Below are 16,253 nucleotides of genomic sequence, written 5' to 3'. Positions count from 1 at the left end.
GTCACTTGCCCTTATACCAACCACATAAGGTTTGAATGGATGACCTTAGGCTGCCTAAAAACTTACTGTCATATAACTCTCTTTTTGCTATTTTTCTCTCCTAGAAACAATCCACCATAGGCATGGATTCAAATAGCTTCTTTTAATCCCCGAAACACAGTTAAATTCAGGCAGTAGTGTTTAATAAAAACTTAACACCCAGAGAAGTGACGCAGAGGGCTGCTTCTCCTGTCTTGGCTAGCCTTTAGGCTCACAACTAGAGGATCTTTGCCCAACTTCTGATAATAATTCTGTTCTGCAAATAAAATTCAGATCAGGACTTCTCTCCGTCCCCACAATTACCACCAAGCTGCCTGCCACTCCCTCCCACCTAGACTGCTTCAGGAGCATTTTTCTTTTTTCTTTTTTTATTTTTTTTTAACTTTTTTTAAAGAATTTTTTTATTGCATTTTAGGTTTTGGGGTACATGTGCAGAACATGCAAGATAGTTGCATAGGTACACACATGGCAGTGTGTTTTGCTGCCTTCCTCCCCTTCACCCACCCACATTTGGCATTTCTCCCCAGGCTATCCCTCCCCAGCTCCCCTCCCCACTATCCCTCCCCTACTCCCCCCAATAGACCCCAGTGTGTAGTACTCCCTTCCCTGTGTCCATGTGTTCTCATTTTTCATCACCCGCATATGAGTGAGAATATGCGGTATTTCATTTTCTGTTCTTGTGTCAGTTTGCTGAGAATGATGTTCTCCAGATTCATCCATGTTCCTACAAAGAACACGAACTCATCATTTTTGATTGCTGCATAATATTCCATGGTGTATATGTGCCACATTTTCCCAGTCCAGTCTGTCATCACTGGGCATTTGGGTTGGTTCCAGGTCTTTGCTATTGTAAACAGTGCTCCAATGAACATTCATGTGCATATGTCCTTATAGTAAAATGATTTATAGTCCTTTGGATATATACCCAGTAATGGGATTGCTGGGTCAAATGGAATTTCTATTTCTACGTCCTTGAGGAATCACCACACTGTCTTCCACAATGGTTGAACTAATTTACACTCCCACCAACAGTGTAAAAGTGTTCCTATTTCTCCACATCCTCTCCAGCATCTGCTGTCTCCAGATTTTTTAATGATTGCCATTCTAACTGGCATGAGGTGATATCTCAATGTGGTTTTGATTTGCATCTCTCTAATGACCAGTGATGATGAGCATTTTTTCATATGTTTGTTGGCCTCATGTATGTCTTCTTTTGTAAAGTGTCTGTTCATATCCTTTGCCCAATTTTGAATGGGCTTGTTTGTTTTTTTCCTGTAAATCTGGTTGAGTTCTTTGTAAATTCTGGATATCAGCCCTTTGTGAGATGGGTAAACTGCAAAGATTTTTTCCCATTCTGTTGGTTGCCAATTCACACTAGAGACTGTTTCTTTTGCTGTGCAGAAGCTGTGGAGTTTCATTAGGTCCCATTTGTCTATTTTGGCTTTTGTTGCCAATGCTTTTGGTGTTTTGTTCATGAAGTCCTTGCCTACTCCTATGTCCTGGATGGTTTTGCCTAGATTTCCTTCTAGGGTTTTTATGGTGCCGGGTCTTATGTTTAAGTCTTTAATCCATCTGGAGTTAATTTTAGTGTAAGGTGTCAGGAAGGGGTCCAGTTTCTGCTTTCTGCACATGGCTAGCCAGTTTTCCCAACACCATTTACTAAACAGGGAATCCTTTCCCCATTGCTTGTTTTTGTCAGATTTATCAAAGATTGTATGGTTGTAGATATGTTGTGTTGCCTCCGATGCCTCTGTTCTGTTCCATTGGTCTGTAACTCTATTTTGGTACAAGTACCATGCTGTTTTGATTACTGTAGCCTTTGATTACTGTACCAGTTTGAAGTCTGGTTGTGTGATGCCTCCCGCTGTGTTCTTTTTGCTTAGAATTGACTTGGCTATGCGGGCTCTCTTTTGGTTCCATATGAAGTTAACGGTGGTTTTTTCCAGTTCTGTGAAGAAAGTCAATGGTAGCTTGATGGGGATAGCATTGAGTCTGTAAATTACTTTGGGCAGTATAGCCATTTTCATGATATTGATTCTTCCTACCCATGAACATGGAATGTTTCTCCATCTGTTTGTGTCCTATCTTATTTCATTGAGCAGTGGTTTGTAGTTCTCCTTGAAGAGGTCCTTTACGTTCCTTGTTAGTTGTATTCCTAGGTATGTTATTCTTTTTGTAGCAATTGTGAATGGCAGTTTGTTCTTGATTTGGCTCTCTTTAAGTCTGTTATTGGTGTATAGGAATGCTTGTGATTTTTGCACATTGGTTTTATATCCTGAGACTTTGCTGAAGTTGCTTATCAGTTTCAGGAGTTTTTGGGCTGAGGCGATGGGGTCTTCTAGGTATACTATCATGTCGTCTGCAAATAGAGACAATTTGGCTTCCTCCTTTCCTATTTGATTACCCTTTATTTCTTTTTCTTGCCTGATTGCTCTGGCTAGAACTTCCAGTACTATATTGAATAGGAGTGGTGAGAGAGGGCATCCTTGTCTAGTGCCGGATTTTAAAGGGAATACTTCCAGTTTTTGCCCATTCAGTATGATAGTGGCTGTTGGTTTGTCATAAATAGCTTTTATTACTTTGAGATACATTCCATTGATACCGAGTTTATTGAGGGTTTTTAGCATAAAGGGCTGTTGAATTTTGTCAAAGACCTTCTCTGCATCAATTGAGAAAATCATGTGGTTTTTGTTTTTGGTTCTGTTTATGTGGTAAATCACATTTATAGACTTGCGTATGTTGAACCAGCCTTGCCTCCCCAGGATGAATCCTACTTGGTCACGACGGATAAGCTTTTTGATGTGCTGTTGCAATTGGCTTGCCAGTATTTTATTGAAGATTTTTGCATCTATGTTCATGACGGATATTAGCCTGAAGTTTTCTTTTCTTGTTGAGTCTCTGCCGGGTTTTGGTATCAGGATGATGTTGGTCTCATAAAATGATTTGGGAAGGATTCCCTCTTTTTGGATTATTTGAAATAGTTTCAGAAGGAATGGTACCAGCTCCTCTTTGTGTGTCTGGTAGCCTCAACTTCAGACCTTATTATTGGTCTATTCATAGTTTCGGCTTCCTCCTGGTTTAGGCTTGGGAGGACACAGGTGTCCAGGAATTTATCCATTTCTTTCAGGTTTACTAGTTTATGTGCATAGAGTTGTTTGTAATATTCTCTGATGATGGTTTGAATTTCTGTGGAATCTGTGGTGATTTCCCCTTTATCGTTTTTTACTGCATCTATTTGGTTGTTCTCTCTTCTCTTTTTTGTCAGTCTGGCTAGTGGTCTGTCTATTTTGTTGATCTTTCCAAAAAAACCAGCTCTTGGATTTATTCATTTTTTGAAGGGTTTTTCGTGTCTCTATCTCCTTCAGTTCTGCTCTTATCTTAGTTATTTCTTGTCTTTTGCTAGATTTTGAGTTTTTTTCATCTTGCTCCTCTAGTTCTTTCAATTTTGACGATAGGGTGTCAATTTTGGATCTCTCCACTCTTCTCATTTGGGCACTTATTGCTATATATTTTCCTCTGAAGACTGCTTTAAATGTGTCCCAGAGATTCTGGCATGTTTTGTCTTCGTTCTCATTGGTTTCAAAGAACTTCTTTATTTCTGCCTTCATTTCATTGTTTATCCAGTCAACATTCAAGAGCCAGTTAGTTGTTCAGTTTCCATGAAGCTGTGCAGTTCTGAGTTAGTTTCTGAATTCTGAGTTCTAACTTGATTGCCCTATGGTCTGAGAGACTGTTTGTTATGATGTCAGTTGTTTTGCATTTGCTGAGGAGTGATTTACTTCCAATTATGTTGTCAATTTTAGAGTAGGTGTGATGTGGTGCTGAGAAGAATGTATATTCTGTGGATTTGGGGTGGAGAGTTCTGTAAATGTCTATCAGGTTTGCTTGTTCCAGGTCTGAGTTCAAGCCCTGGATATCCTTGTTGATTTTCTGTCTGGTTGATCTGTCTAATATTGACAGTGGAGTGTTAAGGACTCCCACTATTATTGTGTGGGAGTCTAAGTCTCTTTGTAAGTCGTTAAGAACTTGCCTTATATTTTTCTAGATTCCCAGCTCACACCATGGTTGCCTTACAATCTTTCACCATACAGCAATTAGTATGATCTTTATACAGTTTAAATTGGATTCCACAACATTTCTGCTATCTTAATTTGGGCTCTCCTCAATTCAGATCCAGAACCAAACATTCAAGTGAAAGTAGTTTGTTTGGAAGATGGCCTCAGATAACACTACAAGTGGAATGGAAAAGTGAGATAGAGAAGGAAGAAATCTAACAATGCATGTATTGTCAAGCAACTTTTCACTCTGCCAATGAAAGGTTTATCTCTGAACTCTGGGAAATAGAGTAAGCACGCATCAGAGTCGCTCTGCCAAAGAAGCAAGGTAGCCAGGATATTTATACATCCAATCCAGTCAGTGACTGGTTATAAGCTCCCCTGAGAGTTGAGAGTGGGGAATTAAATTTCCACCACCTCTAGGCTGCCCTACAGCATGCAAAGAAGGTTTCAACTGACACAGAAAGCCCTTGGGGAAATCAGTCTCCAGAGCTGGTACTTGAAAGTCAAGTTAGCAAGCGGGAAAATGGCATGTGCTGAGGTAAGATGTGCATGGCACCAACAGCACATAAATCCCTCTGGTGTCTTCCTGTTGGGTTGTGAGTGCAATCCAGATTCTCAAGCATGGCCTCCTAGGCTCTTACCACAGTCTTTTCATGTGTCTCTCTCCCAAGCATAGTCTCCCATGCACAGCTGACTTTGGTTCTTTGCTCTTTGCCTCCGAGAATGACATGCCTAAATCTATCAGCCAAATATTCTTTGGAATTGAAGTAAGAAAATCTCTAATCATTTCCATCATATTAACTTGCCCTATCTCCTCCTTCTTTTCCTTCCTTCGCTGCTGCTGCTGCCACCGCCACCACCGCCACGTCGTCGTCTTCTTCTTCTTCTTCTTCTTCTTCTTCTTCTTCTTCTTCTTCTTCTTCTTCTTCTTCGTCTTCTTCTTCTTCTTCTTTAAAAAACTGTTCTTGCCAGACACGGTAGCTCACACCTGTAATCCCAGCACTTTGGGAGGCCAAGGTGGGCAGATCACAAGGTCAACAGATTGAGATGATCCTGACCAACATAGTGAAACTCTGACTCTACTAAAAATACAAAAATTAGCTGGGCATGGTGGCATGCACCTGTACTCCCAGCTTCTTGGGAGGCTGAGTCAGGAGAATTGCTTGTACCTGGGAGGCGGAGGTTACAGTGAGCTGAGATCATGCCATTACACTCTGGCCCAGTGACAGAGTAAGATTTCATCTCAAAAAATATAAATAAATAAATAAAAATTAAAAAAACTGTTCTTCTGCTGAAATCCATGGAGACAAACTTGAATTTAATAAAAATTCCTCTCTCACTGCCTCCAGAATTGACAACACAGATGACCTGCAGAAGAAGCTGGTACCCTTTGCTATGGAGCTGTACATGTGCCTGGCCAAAGACTCAAAAAAGCTGACGAAAGAGATCTGTCAGAAAGTGGAAGACCTGAAATCCCAGCTGCTGCCCAATGCCTATAAAGTAGCACAGAGGTCACTTAAAATGTAAGCAAGATGCAACAATTCTTGTTGCCTTACACAGAAATGATTGCTGTGTTATGTCCACCTTGGCACCCCTTAAGTTCTTCATGATGACACTAACTTCTGCAGGATTCCTCCAAGTGTGTGGCATGACTTTTGGTTTACTATTTTGGTGTGGAGAAGCCACTCCACCAGCTTCTGCTTGGTCTTTCCTACCACAGTAGCCCTTACTCCATGGACCAGGGAACCAATGTAGCAATTCTGCCAGTTGTTGAATAATTCAATTATGCATTCTATAACTGAGTAAATAACCACAGTGGTTGGGGACCCACTAAGACCACCATGTGACAGAGCTTAGCCAAAATTTCACTGATCACCTGATGTCCATAAGCTTCTTCTATTCTGATTAGTGGCCCACAATGCAATGTTGGGTCTCCAGGAATTAGTGTCTAATCAGAGCCAAAGTCTAGCTATTTTTTCTCCTCTATTCCCAGTCACACTGGCAAATGAAAGCTAAAGAGAATAATTACAACACAAATTTTTGGTTGTGTTTTGCAGTTCTTCCTTGAAGGTACCTGGCCTCCCCTTCATCCAAGGGACTGTGTAAACTGGCTCAAGTCTGGTAACTATTCAAGGGACCACATCTCTGTTACCATGATTCAAGTTAGACCTCTGTTCACAAAGCTTAGTGATTCTTTTGCTTATATATATCAAGTAAAACCTTACAAGCTTCCACTTATTTCAGTCCTGGAAACAATGGTCAATTAGCACCGAAGTCATAGGTCAAACCATTCTAATCATTGCTTCCACTTTGCTTCATACTGTCATGCCTTTCCTACTTCACTTCTGCTAATTCACGGCCTCCACTGGGCCTCTGCTACTCTGGGATCCCATTATTGAGGATTCAAGGAGTCTAGTTGAATTCGAGAAGTCTAGTTCAATGACAGCAGTTCTCAGTTGCAATCCTGGCCTACTGACAACAACTACCACAGAGGTCTTCAAAGATACCCACGGTCTCCTCATGAATGTATTTCTTGCTGCCTTGCTGAAAGAGTACACACAGTTAGGGGTGAATAAGCAGATCTTACATGGTGAACCTACTTTACCATTCCTATCTCCCTAAGCCTCTGGGTAGCGTCCCTTGTAGTGTACTGGGAAATTTCTCAAATTTCTGGCATTTCAATTTTATTTTGTCCAAGATATTTCTAGATCCGTGTTTTAGCCAACCAACAAGTATACTGTTAGAGCCACTTCCTATAGCTCGAGCTAATATACTAAACCTAGAATCTCTCTGCGTGCTGTACTCATATCAACAAATGTGACCAGACCAACATTACATTCCTTCCACCACGATCCAACACTCTCAGGATCCATTTCCGTAAATGTTCTTGGTTCCCTTCAATAACGTTGATAAACTTGCAATTCTTCTGGTGTGTACTGTACTTTCTTCCTGTGTCACACTAAAGTATTCCCAAACTCCCTGGGGCCTGCCAGGACTTGGTCTGATTACAGAGTCTCCTCTGTAACCAGTGGAGGTAGTTTCTTAAGATGACCAGAAGCCCTTTGCAAGGCCCTTACTTCAGGGGAGGATGTCATGGTTCCTTTAGACAAGGAGAGGCTAACATCCTTGGAAAGAGAAGAACATGTTTCTTAAGATATGGAGAAAAGATTTTTCATAGTTCAAAGACAGTTTGGGGATACTTAGTGATCATTATATTGAACACACCAGGAAAATTGCTAATTTCAATGGAGACAAAACATTATGTAAGAAAAGAAAAAGAATTGCTATATACTGTATGGTTCAATCATTCATAAAGTCATTACAATATAAATGCTGGATATTGATCTTTCAAAAGTACACAGAACTAAATGGGGAGGTGTTAGAATGTTATTAGAAGTGAACGAACAATGTGTGAGAAAAAGGGCTACCTCCCCTTCCATAGTAGGAGGTGAAAAATAATGCCTAAAATGAAAACATAGAGTGGCGATATAAGCATATCAACTAGAGTTATTGCACTATACGGCAAAATAATTGGTTAAAATATTTGAATGTGCCTATGGGCAGAAGAAATAAAGAGGACCCAGCCACTGGGGAACTGCAAATATTCCTGTTTTACTCTTCAACACGTGCTTCTGATTCAATTGTTCTAAGACTGGCACTGGGCATCAGTATTTTTAAAAAGGCTTCACCCTCGCTTTAATGTGCAGGTGGCTTTAAGCTAGATGCAGGTATAGATTAGGCAGAAATAAAATATTGTAAATATGTCAATTCCCCTAGAGTTACCCTTAGATATTCTACATGAATTGTTAGTTATGGGGAACTTGTTAGTTACCTTTTAAGGATTTTTGGTTTGCCTTCCTAAGAGAATCCCACCTAGAGGCAGACTCCAATCAAGACTGTTCTGTACTCACACATGGGAAAGATCTGGGCTCAGCTCTTAGAGAAAACAATCATGATGGTGATACATGGTCTGTTCACAAGAGTATGACGTCCTTTGAAGTGAGATGAGAAATATACCAAAAGAGCCACAGCACTCCTTGCATGGGGCTGTACACCTTAAGAGATGTGCTAATGGAGGGTTCTAAGATTGAGAGGGGAAAAAATCATACCTGTTTCTTAAGAAATTAGGGAAGGCTTCCCCAAAAAAGGTAGCATTTTGCCTTAAAGTGCAGGTCAGATTGAAATACATTGAAATGGCGGAAAAGAGAAAACGTTCACAAGAACTTTTTTAGCAAAGGCACCAGGCTGGGAAAACAGATTAACATGTGTGCATCCACAGTAATAAAACTTGACCATCAAATGTATAATAGAGTGAAGACGGGGAAGCAAGCGATGGCTGATTTAAAACCAGACCATGGGGAAAGAAATCTTTTTTTATTTTTGTTTTTCTATTTTTATTTTTCCACAAAGTAGATCCTTCTAAACAATACCGTCAAATTATCCACGAGCCTAATTTTCCAGTAGGAACTTACATGAGAAGATTTTGGTAATATTTTAATAGTACACCTACGTAGTATTTGACTGTGACTGTTATGCCTCTCTCCTTGAAATTTTTAGATCTTGTTTGAGTAAATCATGGCCCATAGTTTTAAGATAAGTGGTCTAAAATATCTAAGTTTTTTTGGAAAAGAAGTCATTTGAAAAGGGATTTTTTTGCTTCCATAACACAAGCTTAGTTAAGCAATACTGTCAATTCTTACACATGATCTGTGATTCATTTTCAAGAACAGATTCAGAAATCAAGCATATTCTAGTGTGTTAGCATTCCGGAAGCAGTCTCCAAGCGTCAAACTTGGGAACAGGTTCTCCCGGCGTCCTGTAACCACCCGGCGTGTGCACCGTACCTGAGGTCTAGACAGAGCCAATTTATCAAGAAAGGGAAATTGCAGTGCAGAAAAAGTCATTCACGCAGAGTCAGCTGCACAGGAGACCCGGAGTTTTTTTATTACTCAAATCAGTCTCACTGAGCATTTGGGGATCAAAGTTTTTAAAGATAATTTGTTGGGTAGGGGCTCAGGAAGTGGGGAGTGCTGATTGGTTAGGTTGGAGATAGAATCATAATGGGGGTTATAGCGAAGTTTCCTTGGCGTCTTCTGTTCCTGGGTGGGATTGCAGAACTGGTTGAGACTGATTAATAGTCTGGGTGGTGTCAGCAGATCCATCAAGTACAGGGTCTGCAAAATATTTCAAGCACTGATCTTCAGTTTTACAACAGTGATGTTATCCCCAGCAGTAATTTGGGGAGATTCAGACTCTTGCAGCCAGAGGCTGCATGATCTAAACCATAATTTCTACTCTTGTAGCTAATTTGTTAGTCCTACAAAGGCAGACTGGTCCCAAGCCAAAAAGGCAGTCTTTTCAGGAAAGGGCTATTATCAATTTTGTTTTAGGGTCAAGTCATAAACTGAATGCCTTCCCAAGGTTAGTTCTCTCTATGCCCAGGAATGAATAAGGACAGCTTAAAAGTTAGAAGCAAGACGGGGTCGGTTAGGTCTGATCTCTTTCATGGTTATCATTTCCTCAGTTATAATTTTTGAAAAAGCAGTTTCAGTCCCAGGTTGTGTTAATATGGGTTGGTACTCATGGCCTGACATGCCTCCAGAGCACGTGGCCCTCAGAGTCCAACAGCGAAGAGATATCACCTGTCGGGCTTCAGTATCCCCTTCTCTATATCTCCTTTACTTCCAATCACAGTGTCAGATAAACCATCATTGGAGATTAATTCTTTGAGATTTAAAATTTGTTTACATAGAGTGTTAGAACTAGAAAAAAAGTCCAGAGGTCCTCAAACTTGAAAAAAATTTGTATCACCTGGAAGAATGTTTGAAATGTAGATTCCTGGGCTCCTTTCCAATCCACTGAGAATCAGAATCTCAGGCTCAGCCGAGAGTGAGGCAACCTGTATTTTTTAGCAAGCTCTGATTGATTCTGATGTCACCAACTCAGTGTCTATCTCAGAATATTCAAGAACTTCAATTCCTTCCTTATACAGATGAGGAAGCTGAGACCCAGAAGTGGTGTTCCTGGACCAAACTGAGGGTCCGGCTGCTGTTTCTCACAGCCCAGTAATGAGATGCAGATGAAATGAGGAGGAAGAGAGTTTTTATTTCTGTAACGGGTTTCACGTGGAAGGCCTGGAAATGATCACCAGACCAACTCAAAATTACAGTTTTCCAGAGCTTATATACCTTCTAAGCGATATGTCTACTTGTAAGTGTGCATTCATCTAAAGAAATAAGTGATTAACTTCCTTTAATCTATAACTAACGTCTGAGACCTGAAGACCTTCCTCTGGAACCTCAGTAAATTTACTTAATCTAAACGGATCCAGGTGCTGAGGTGGTTACCCTTAATTTGTCTGCCGCTAAATCACGGAGGTTTGAGGAGTTTCTTCAGATCCCCAATAAACTTGTTTATGGAGACCTGGGGAGTTTCTTCAGACCCACGATAAAACTTGTTTAATCCTAAATGGGTCTTGTTAAGAATTCCTTCATTATTTTGTCATGGTCGAAGGCCCAGGAGAGGCCTAGGCAAAACTTTTGACTGGCTTTTGTTATATCTCAGCCTTTGTATAAGGGCACTGGCTTTTCATATTTAACTTAACCATTCAGTCAGTACTGAAAGAGTTGTTATAGAGGCCCGTGCTTGGCAAGACTTGGCCTTCCACAGTCGTTAACCTGGCCATCATTATCAGGTTAACCGGTGTCAGACCCCAGATTTCTCACTTCTGAATAAGGATGCCCTAACTTGGGCTCCTCTTTTCAATATTCAAAGTCTCTATTAAATTAGAATGCCCGTTGGAGAAGTCTAATCTGAATCTTAGTCGGGAGGCATCTGAAAACAAAGTTCTAAAAGAACAACCCTGGCCTGTAGTTTCCTTCACTTCCAGAATAGGCTCGGGAGGACTAGCAGCACAACGACCTCAGACTGTGGAGCAGCCCCCTGAGTGAGCCAGAGCCCCCCTCAGCACAGTGGTGATGGAGGCAGCATCCAGCAGCCACAGGACTAAACTGTTCCACTGCTGGTGGACATCAAAACCGCCAATGTGCCAAGGTCCAGATTTCTTGAACTCCTCTTCCATCCAGGCAATGTCAGGGATGTCTTAGCCATAACATATGAGCCAGAGCCTCTGATGTTTCCCGAGGAAAACTTCTCCTCCATTTAAAAGATATTAGCAAGCTCTGCTTTAGCTTAACTGAAGAGCATCAAGAGAAAGGACGGGGATTTCTAGTTCGGAGGCTGCATTGCACCAATGCTCGGAGGGCTGTGTATGTAGCGTACAAAAGTATAACATGCTGTTCTCTGTACACACTTCCAAATCCCACCTAAAAGGGAGGTCCCTTGAATTGTTTTCCTAGAAGTGAGAATGGTTAACAAAGGATTCCTTCATAGTCTCCTACCATTTCCCTTTCTAACAAATGGCCCATGTTTAGCCCAGTGATTCGCAACCTTGGAGAAGGAAGAGATGTTTGCCTCCAGCATATGTTTGGAGACAGTTTTGGTTATCTTACAAGACAGCTTCAGGGATTGCTACTGTTACCTAACAGGTAGCAGCCAGGAATGCTGGTAAATAATAATCAACAATACAGTCCGTCCCACACAATAATGAATTATGTGGCCTAAAATGTCAATAGTTTTAAGGTTGAGAAATTTTAATTTAGTCTAAATGACTGCTAAGGTTAGCAAAGCTGCCTGACGACCCCAAAAGGCTCAAATCCTTTGATTTGTTAGGCAATCAATTGACTCAATTAAAGAGATTGATAACAAGAGATTTCTTCTCACTCTACACTTTTTCTCTAGAGAGTCTCATCAATGTCAAAGCTTCAATTGTAACCTATATGCTGTGAACCCGCACATTTTTATCTTTTGTGAGTCACAGATTCACATACTCGACTGTATTTTCGACACCTCAATCTGATTAGGGCATTTACACTCTCATACGTCCAGTGTGAATGTGTCATCTTCCCCCACCTCACTTGCTCAGCATGCGCACCTACCTAGATGCCCAGGGTAAAGAGTTGAGAGCTTCTAACTTCTCCTTACCTTCACCCTTTCTTTGTATGCAGCCCACCCCCAAGTACTGTCAAGTCAGTCTCTTACTTGCTTATTTAAATCTTATTCTGCCCCACATCCCTCTAGACTGAAGTACAATCATCTCTCTCCTGAACTATTGCTGTAGCTTCCTAATCATCTTGATTTATATCAGCTCTGCCCCTTCCAGTCTACTCATCACACTACAGCTAGAGTGATGGTTTGAATGTGCAAAACTGATTGCGTTGCTCCCCTGCTTATAATTTTCTAATGTCCTCCATTGCTCCGAAGTCACAGATCAAAATTCTGCAGTCAGAAATTGTTTGACACCTGCCCACATCACCAGACTATCTAGCACTATTTACTTCATCTCTCTATGTTATACGCACTTCATCTGCTTTCTGTCTGACAAAAGCATCATTCTCCTTCCCGGCCAGTGCCTTCATTCAGGCTGTTCCTTCTGCCCAGAGTGCTCTTTCTTCCTTTTGTTTACAGCTTTCCAGAGAAAAAAATATTATTCATTAAATATACATATAGCAACTAGAAATCTGTATTACTCTTAAAAATCTTTATTTGAAAAGATATGATTCTTAGAATTAAATAAATATTCTTATAAACAGTTAAAAGTTAGTTGCTTGAACATGGTTTTAAACTTTCTATTTTACTGTTTTCCTTTTTATTGTGATTATAATCATACAATTTATTAGAATTTCTTTTCTTTTCTTTTCTTTGTTTTTCAACAGTCTCACTCTGTTGCCAGGCTGCCAGGCTGGACTGCAGTGGTGCCATCTTGGCTCACTGCAACTTCCACCTCCTGGGTACAAGCGATTTTCCTGCCTCAGCCTCCCGAGTAGCTGGACTACAGGCACGTACCACCATGCTCAGCTAATTTTTGTATTTTTAGTAGAGATGGGATTTTACTGTGCTGGCCAAAATGGTCTCAATCTCTTGATCTTGTGATCCACCCACTTTAGCTTCCCAAAGTACTGGGATTACAGGTGTGAGCCACCGTGCCCAGCCTCTTTTTTTTTGTTTTGTTTTAAATAAAGTCTTGCTATGTTGCCCAAGCTGGAGTGCAGTGGTGTGATCTCAGCTCATGGCAATCCCCCCACCTCCTGGGCTCAAGCAATTCTCCTGCCTCAGCCTCCAGAATAGCTTGGACTACAGCCATGAGCCACCACACATAGCTAATTTTTGTATTTTTAATAAAGACGGGGTTTTGCTATGTTGGCTAGGCCGGTCTTAAACTCCTTACCTCCACATCAACACCCCAAAGTGCTGGAATTACAGGCATGAGCCAGTATGCCCAACCTATATTTCAAAATTTTTAAATGTCTCTCTCATCTATTAGAATATGAGTCTGGTAGATAGTGTTTACCATTAAGTTTTTAGTACATGACACAGTATCCAGCACAAAGTTGGTGTTAAGATTAATCAACATGTTCCAATCAGAATTGCTCCATTTCCCATTAGGTAATGTTCAAGCCAGGCTTGCATGCCCACCCTTGCTAGTTTCTATTGCTGTTATAACACATGACCACAAATGTCATAGCTTAAAAGAAGGTACATTTATTCTCTCACAGTTCTGGAGATCAGAGGTTCAAAATTAGTTTCACTAGAGTAAAGCCAAGATGTCAGAAAAGCTGATTTCTTCTTGAGGCTTTAGGAGAGAATTCATCTTTTTGCTTATTTTAGCTTCTAGTGGCTGCAAAGTTCCTTCAGCTGTTTAACACCCAAGAGCTTGGGAAATAGGAAGTGGACATATTTTGGTGGGGGAGGGACACATCAGCCTACCACCCCCCCTTTGTCAAAAAACCAAAATATGGAAGAGTTCGATCCAAATTGGAAAATGAAGCATAGATGAAGAGACATCACATGCGAGTCAAGAGACCATGTTTTAGATCTGGTGTGGCTACTTCCTAGTGGTGAGATCCTTGATAAACCCCTTCATTTCTTCAAGCCTCCTCTTCAAAATGCTGGAGCAAAGCAGGTGACTTCTTCCCTTCTGTGATCCTGGGCTCCCAGTGGTTATATGCTATAGTGTGATTTTATTCTGTCCTCGTGGCTTCACATGGCTGACATGGCTTCAGGAACACAAAAGAAGAGCAGAAAAAGGTTTCAAGATCCCATACCCTGCCACTGTGAATGAAAGAGAGTTTCTTGCTGCTGAATTTCCTCCAGGTCCCCATCACAGCCTGGTTTCAATTTTGGTGAGAAGGGAGACAGAGAAACAGATCATGTCTGTAACATAACAAGCTCTGAACCCTTCCTCCTTTATGGTTTCTTTAAATACGAACATAGAGTACCCCTTCTCAAAAAACGTAAAACGGGAATATGCCATCAAAGTATAACTATCTATTACCTACACACCCCTTAAAAAATAAAAGGAAAATAATAAAAGAGCTAAAATTATTGTCCACTCATCTGGCATGAATTATTACATTCTAGATAACTTTGTCATAAACAAAACCAAACAAAAAATATGGTCTTAGTCACTAGTTGATTGCACACTCAGATTAAGAATTCCAGTCCGGTTGTGGTGGCTCACGCCTGTAATCCCAACTTTGGGAAGCCAAGGCAGGCAGATCACGAGGTCAAGAGATCGAGACCATCCTGGCCAACATGGTGAAACCCGTCTCTACTAAAAATACAAAAAAAAAAAAAAAAAAATTAGCTGGGTGTGGTGGCACACACCTGTAGTCCTAGCTACTTGGGAAGCTGAGGCAGGAGAATCACATGAACCTAGGAGGCAGAGGTTGCAGTGAGCTGGGATCAGGCTACTGCCAACTGCACTCCAGCCTGGCAACAGAGCAAGACTCTGTCAAAAAAAAAAAAAAAGAATTCCAGAGTGGATCAAAATAGAGGACTTATGTCTTTCAGCCTATCTCAGTGCCCAGCAAGAGTAAGTGGCCAATGAATATGAAATGAATTGAGTCAGGCACCTATAATTTTTTCATAAAGTATAAATATGTACATGTGATTCAGAGTGGATCAAGTAGATCTATCTATTCCTGAGTGTGCTTAGAAGCACTGAGAGGCAGCTGTGTGTGTGGAATGGAAGTCATTGCTGTGAACGTAACCAAAAATTTAACAGCAGAGAGCTTTCAGGGTATGCGTTAGCTTTTCCTGTATTTCAATAGCCCCTTGAGATATTCGAAAAGAAAGAGAAATAGAGACAGAGGTGAAGAGAGGGAGAAATTTGATGAGGAAATAAATGGTTAAAAATAAAGTCAAAACTGAGCATGAAAGTGAGGTTACTAAAACCAAGATAAGAGTCGTCCACAGAAACAACCTGTGCTTTGGGAGGAATCCTCACGGCGGGGGTGATCTGCTCCAGAAAAGAACTGATCAAAGGAAATGGTTGGTGTTCGGCAAGGTTTTTACTAAAGCCCAGCCTCCCTCTAGTGGGCAGACAGAGCAGGACAATATCCTTACAGGGTGTGTGCTCTTCGGGGTTAAATGTCCTTTGGAATCAAGATTGTTCCTGTTTTCTTTTTTCTTGTTTCTTGTTTCCTTTTCTCTCTTTCCTTTTTTCTTTCTTTCTTTTTCTTTGCTTTTTTCTAAGTGTTTCTTATCTCCTCATCTTGAAGGTTGGATTCTCTTTATCGCTAAAGATGGGAGTTCTGTAGTGCTCCAGAGGTGAGGACAATTATGCTTAAGATGCTTTTGTTTCAGTTTAGTCCTAGACCCAGAGAAAAACATTTCAAATTTTTAAAGTAAATCCTTAGAAGTGTAATTTACACCAGAGCAATTGACCCGGCATTTATGTAGACTGCATCTTGAGAAGCAATACAAATGCTTTTCATTCATTCCCTTGGAAAAGTCCTTAGAATATACTTCCATTGGTCTGAAAACCACCTGAAAAAGAGTTCTGATACTAACCCTAGGGGAAATAGGGGGGCTGAGGGTTCACGATCAGCCCAGTGGTATCCTCTGTTCTATCTGCATGTAGGTAAAGAGACCATGGCTGTATGTGATCAAACAATTTGTTGAAGCGCTTTGGGCCTAGGGCATTTAATTACTGTGATGTAGGCCCACCACTTATTTGCTCTGTTTTTGTGTCACGTCTCAGAATACATTAAAGTAGGGGCAACCCCTGAACCCTGTGAAGAAGCCCCTTTGAAC

The sequence above is a fragment of the Callithrix jacchus genome, chromosome 2 (genome assembly GCF_049354715.1).
Source record: "Callithrix jacchus isolate 240 chromosome 2, calJac240_pri, whole genome shotgun sequence".
Lineage (NCBI taxonomy): Eukaryota > Metazoa > Chordata > Mammalia > Primates > Cebidae > Callithrix > Callithrix jacchus.
The sequence above is the reverse complement of the archived record's forward strand: the minus strand, read 5'-3'. Positions refer to the sequence as shown.